Here is a 6,092-nt window from a genome sequence, read left to right as displayed (position 1 = left end):
TCAGCATCTTAGCTGTAGAGGGCAGTGTCACTGGCCCTCATATGTGGGATCTGAACCGGGGCCCTCTGGCGTCCCAAGCGAGTTCTTAACCATCACGCCACTCGGCTGGCCCTAAAATGGGATTTTTGAACTGGATCACTCATCACCCATCTGGTAGGAGGACCTTATCACTGGTGATAGATGGAGCACAGATAGCCCTGGCACAAGGTGGCAGCAAGTTATTAAAACTTTCACCAGTGGTAGATTGGGATAGTATACTAGTGAAACAAAAAAATGTTAGCTGGTGCAATATATGGAGGAAATAGTGACTATAAGGACAATGGGATTGGATGGTTATTGCTTAGCTCAGAAAACAAAAAGTTGAGAGAGTGACTAGAAGGCAACTGAAAGCCAAGTGTGAAAGTTAGAGTATCTCTGGTAGTATGTAAAGAGGCTTTCAACCTATATGATTTTATTAATGTCACCCCAATAAATTTAATTAATCAAACAGTGGCTTTCATAACCTGCAGTGGGAAGGCAGAGAAAACTGAACTAAATGTTTAATGTGTAAATTGCTGAAAAAGTTAAACATAAAGTTACTATTTGACCCAGCAATTCCACTCCTAAGGTATATACCCAAGAGAAATGAAAACATGTACACAGAAAAAATTGTACACAAATGTTTATAGCAACAATATTCATAATAGCCAAAAAGTGGAAAAACCCAAATGTCCATCAACTGATAAACGATAAATGACATATGCTAAATCCATACAATGGAATACTATTCAGTTATAAAAAGGAATGAGACACTGATACCTGCTACAACTTAGATGAACGTTGAAAACATTATGCTAAGTGAAAGAAGGCAAACACAAAAGGCCACATATGGTATGAATCTGTTTATATAACATGTCCAGCATGGGCAAATCAATAAAGACATAAAGTAAATTAGTGGTTGCCAGCAACTGTCAAGAGGGGAGAATGAGGAGTGACTGCTAATTGGCACAGGGTTACATTTTGAGTTGATGAACATATTCTAAAATTGATTGGTGATGGTTGCACAACCTCGTGAACATACTAAAAACCATTGATTTGTACACTTCAAAATGGTGAATTTTATGTATGTGGATGCTATCTCCTTTTTTTAAAAATGACTCAGAGAAGTGGGCATGCTAACGTGGATATATTATATAAGGCCAGAAAACCCTCCAGATGACGACTGTTCCACGGGAGAACCTGGAGGATACACAATCTACCAAAGCAATAAAGTGTTGGTGAAAGGGCACCTGAATCACTATGAAGTTCAGTGCTCTCTTTTGCAGGCTGGAATCATGGCAGGAGTTGCTGTTATAAAACTGAACTCCTTATTAGTAGTAGTAATGGAGATAACACAACCTAGAAATAATTGAGCCAGATAGCATCACGCAACTGTCAGAAGCCATGTGGACACAATTATGATAATGAGTGGCAAGATCAAAGTGACAACCAGGGCACCTGACCCACAGAGAATTATGGAGATAGTTAATAAAATATGGTGTCTCTTGCTGAAAAATAGATGGGCAGCCAATAAGGGTACTGCTCAGTCTGTACAAGCGAAAGAAAGAGAGTGAAGGGAATGGAACTATTTGGGAGCAAAGTTTTTATATACTATTGAAATTAAGTTGGTATTAATCTGAACTCAATTGTTATGAATTAAGATTTAATTATAATCTCCAGGACAAGCACTAAGAAAATCTCTCTCCATATATGTGTGTGTGTGTGTGTGTGTGTGTGTGTGTGTGTGATTATATATATATATGACGGGAATTTAAATGGTACATCAGAAAATATCTTTTTAACACAAAAGAAGGCAACAATATAGGAATAGAGGAACAAAAAGGCATGGCATATAGAAAAGAAAGCAAAATGGCAGATGTAAATCCCTCGTATATAAACTGACTCAGCCAGTTGACTCTGCCTCTGTCACTGACCACATCATTGCTGGCACATGGATATGTGACTGAAGTGGCCATGGTAGAAGAGATTGTGGCTTTCTTCGGCCCAATAGTATGGGTTCCCATTTATCAGGACGGACCTAATTATTGCCACTGGCAAATGTCCATCTTGACAGCAAAAGAGATCAATGCTCCTGATCTGACACCATTCCTCAAGACCAATTAGTTGGTGGCAAGCTGACTACATTGGGACCCTTCTACCCTGAAAGGGCCAGTGATTCATTCTCAAATGAATGGAGACATAGTCTGGATAAGGGTTTAAAGTCTTGCCTTCAGGCCTCACCATGGACTTATATAATGTTTGTTCCTCCAGCAGGCCACCTCACATAACATTGCATGAGACCAGGGGATCCAACTTGTCTGAAGGTTTTCATAATCAGATTCAGGCTATGTATCTTTGGCAGGCTATTAGAACAGCAAAGAAGATGTGAGCGTACACCCGTGAACATGGCATCTACTGGTCATATCACTTACTGCAGCACCCTAAAGCCCCTGGCCGGATAGAGCACTGGAATGTCTTACTGACTGCACAGCTGAAGTGTTAGCTCAGATGCAGTGCTCTGTGAGTGCTAGCCTCCAGGATACATTAAACACATTAAATCAAAGACTCTTTATATGATGTTGTGTCTTCAACAGGAATAATACATGGGTCTGAGAAGCAAAATATTGAATTAGGAGTGGTCCTGCTTATCGTCACTCCCGATGGATGACCCCTTAGGGAATTTATGCTTCCTGTCCTGCTATTCAAGACTCTGCAGAGTTGGAGGACCTCGTTCCTAAGGGGACTATTTCCACCAGAGCACATAGCAAAAGTCTCTTTGAATTACTAGCTAAAACTGATGCCTGGGCACTTTGGGCTCCTAGTATCCAGGGACAAGTGGGCTGAAAGTAGAGGAACAATCTTGGCAGGGATATTAACCTTGATCATCAGAAGGAGTTAGGTCTGCTGTTATACAATAAGGGTAGGGAAGAGCGTTTAAGCACCCAGATGACCTACTTGGATGTTTCTTGTTATTCTCTTTCCCAGTTGCAATGATAAATGGATAATGTAGCAAGGACATGGTGACCAGGAACTCAGACCTCTGTGGGATGAGAATCTAGATCGTGCCCCCAGGTAAGTCACTAAAGCCAAGAGCAGTGGAGGCTGAGAATGAGAGAAATTTAGAAATGATGGTCGAGGAGGGAAACTAAATTTTAATGGCAGCTCTAAGCCCAGCTGCAGTAATGAGGACTTCTCTTCCAAGTTTCCCCAGGAGGAGAGGCTCATCAGAAACCTGGAGAAGCTACTCAACATGTATGAAGAAGTGGATCTGAGAGCAGCACAGGGAATGAACGTGGAGAAGACCCACTGAGATTTCCCTGTGCAGAAGGACTTCTTGTCCCAGCTACTTGGAGTACTGTCAGCAGACAACCTTTAGCTCTCAGCTCCTAACGCTGCAGACAGCTGCCTTATTAAATCTCATGCGCTTTTGGGGACAGTCCACATCCAGTGACTAATCAAGGCATGGTTTTAAAGCCCAGCCATTTCAGTCTGGTTTGGGACAACACTAAAGGGCACTTTCAGCTCCAGGGCTCCTTGTGGGGCCAGTTGAGGCTGCTGGGCTTTCCTTCCACACAGCTTCCTTCTGTCTAAACCTGCTTCCTTCTCTTCCCTACCACAGGTGTCAATTCCAAAGGCACTCCCTAATAAACATCCTGGACACTAAATTCTGACTCAGAGTCTTCTTCCTGCAGAGCCTAAACTGTGAAAATGCCCCGTCATCCCAAATATTTTAGTGTGTGTTTCTTACTAATGAGAGCATTCATCTAGATAGCCCGTGGTACAGCTATCAAAATAAGGAATTTAGCATTGATATATTACTATCTAATCCTCAGACCCCATTCAAATTTTGTCAATGGTCACAATAATGTTCTTCCTATATAGTAAAAAGATTCTGTCCAGAAATTATGCATTGCATTTAGTTGGGTCTTCTGTATTCAGTCTTTACCGGTTCCCTAATCTTTCCTTTACTTTCATGACCTTGACACTCTAAGACAACAGGCTACTTATTTTTGTGGAATGTCCCTCAATTTGGGTTTGTCTGAAGGTTTTTCACAATCAGATTCAGGTTATGGATCTTTGGCAGAACTATTAGAGAAATGATGGAGTATTCTTCTCATTGCATCCTATCAGGTGGCACATAACTTCAATTTGTCCCGTCTCTGGTGATGTTAACTTGGTTAAGATGGTGTCTGCCAGGCTTTTCCACTCTGAAGTTATTCTTTCTCTCCTGTGTAGTTAAGTATTTTGTTGGAGAAGTACTTTAAGGTTATGTAAATATCCCCTTCTTCATTCAAACTTCCTACTTATTCTTTTGTATATTTATATCCATATTACCTGAGGAATTCCTATTTTATTCAATGGATTATAATCCATTGCCATCATTATCTTGACACTCAAACTGTTCCACATTTGGCCAGTGGAAGCCCTTTCTAGTTGGCTTCTTTATCCTTTTCACGTATCTCCATTCTTTTTGCCCTTCTTGCTTGCTGTGCAAGATAGTTCAAGCTTATTTTGTTCTTTCTCTGCCCCATCCCTGGAATCAGCAATTTCTCCAAGGAGCTGTTTCCTTTTGGTGGAGAATGGCACTTAGAAATTAAGATCTTGGTATTAGGTGTTCTCATTGCTATTGAGATGTCACTGTTCTCAGACCCTTACAGTGAACAGAGCTAAGAATGATAGGAAATATATGTACTTGTATGTTACATAAATATGTATGTATATATATACACATATATGTACACATATATATACACAAATACATTTACTTCTATATATCTATTCAAAATCATGAGTTCACAATGATACTTTCAAATCCAATCCAACACCAGCTAGTTCATTGCTTTTTTACTTTTCATATATGTAACTACTATCTCTACCTGTGAGAAACCTAATTCCCATTATCCTTAAAATGACTATTTTTAAAATTATTATTAGTTTCAGGTGTACAAAACAATGCAATAGTTATCCTTTTAACCCCTCACAAAGTGACAACACCCCTCCCCCATCCATTGTCCCCCTACCCCCGATATCATACATATCTATTACAATTCCATTGACTCCATTCCCACACTATACGCCACATCCCATGACTATATATGTATTAAATTATAGTTGACATGTAATATTATTCAGTGGCAGCTTCAGATGTACAGTGCAGTGGTCAGGCCTCTACACCATCTATGAAGTGGTCTCCCTAACAAGTCCATCTGGCCCCGTAAAAAATATTTATTGATTATATTCCCCAAACTGTCTTTTCTATCCCTGTGGCACTATTGTAGTTACCAATTTATGTTGTCTCGTCCCTTCCCCTTCTCCCTCATCCCCACCCCCATCCCATCTAGCAATCATCAGTTTTTCCTCTGTGTCTCTCCTCATCCCCACCCCTCTCCCATCTAGCAATCATCAGTTTTTCCTCTGTGTCTCTGAGACTATTTCTGTTTACATTGCTCGTTTATTCAGTTCTTTAGATTCCACATTTAAGTGAGATCATATGGTATTTGTCTTTCTCTGACTGACTTATTTCACTTAGCATAATGTTCTCTAGGTCCATCCATATTGTTGCAAATGGTAAGATTTCATTCTTCTTTATAGCTGAGTAATACTCCATTGTGTAAATGTACCACAGATTCTTAATCCAGTCATCTACTGATGGGCATTTCTATTGTTTCCAAATCTTGGCTTTTGTAAATAGTGCTGAAATGAACATAGGGGTGCATATATTTTTTGAATTAGTGTCTTGGGTTTTTCTGGATAAATACCTAAGAGTGGAATTGCTGGCTTATAAGGTAGTTCCATAAAATGACTATTTAACTGATCATCAATCCTTCCATACACAAACAATCGCCTGTGATTGCCCTCCCGCCCCCCCCCCCCCCTGTGGACACCGCCCTCACCCTTAACTGGGCTGCTGCTCTGCCCTGATACCTTCTACATCTTGCTTGGGCTCCAGTGCCTTGAGCTGGACCACCCTCTGCATAGTCACCCTCCTCACCCTGGTCTGACTTTGACACCCTGTGCCAGATGGCCTTTCTTCGTGGGTGCCCTAGTCACCCAACTTGATCTCGGCACCCACC

The sequence above is a fragment of the Hipposideros armiger genome, unplaced genomic scaffold, assembly GCF_001890085.2.
Source record: "Hipposideros armiger isolate ML-2016 unplaced genomic scaffold, ASM189008v1 scaffold_12, whole genome shotgun sequence".
Classification (NCBI taxonomy): domain Eukaryota; kingdom Metazoa; phylum Chordata; class Mammalia; order Chiroptera; family Hipposideridae; genus Hipposideros; species Hipposideros armiger.
Note: the sequence above shows the minus strand (reverse complement) of the source record.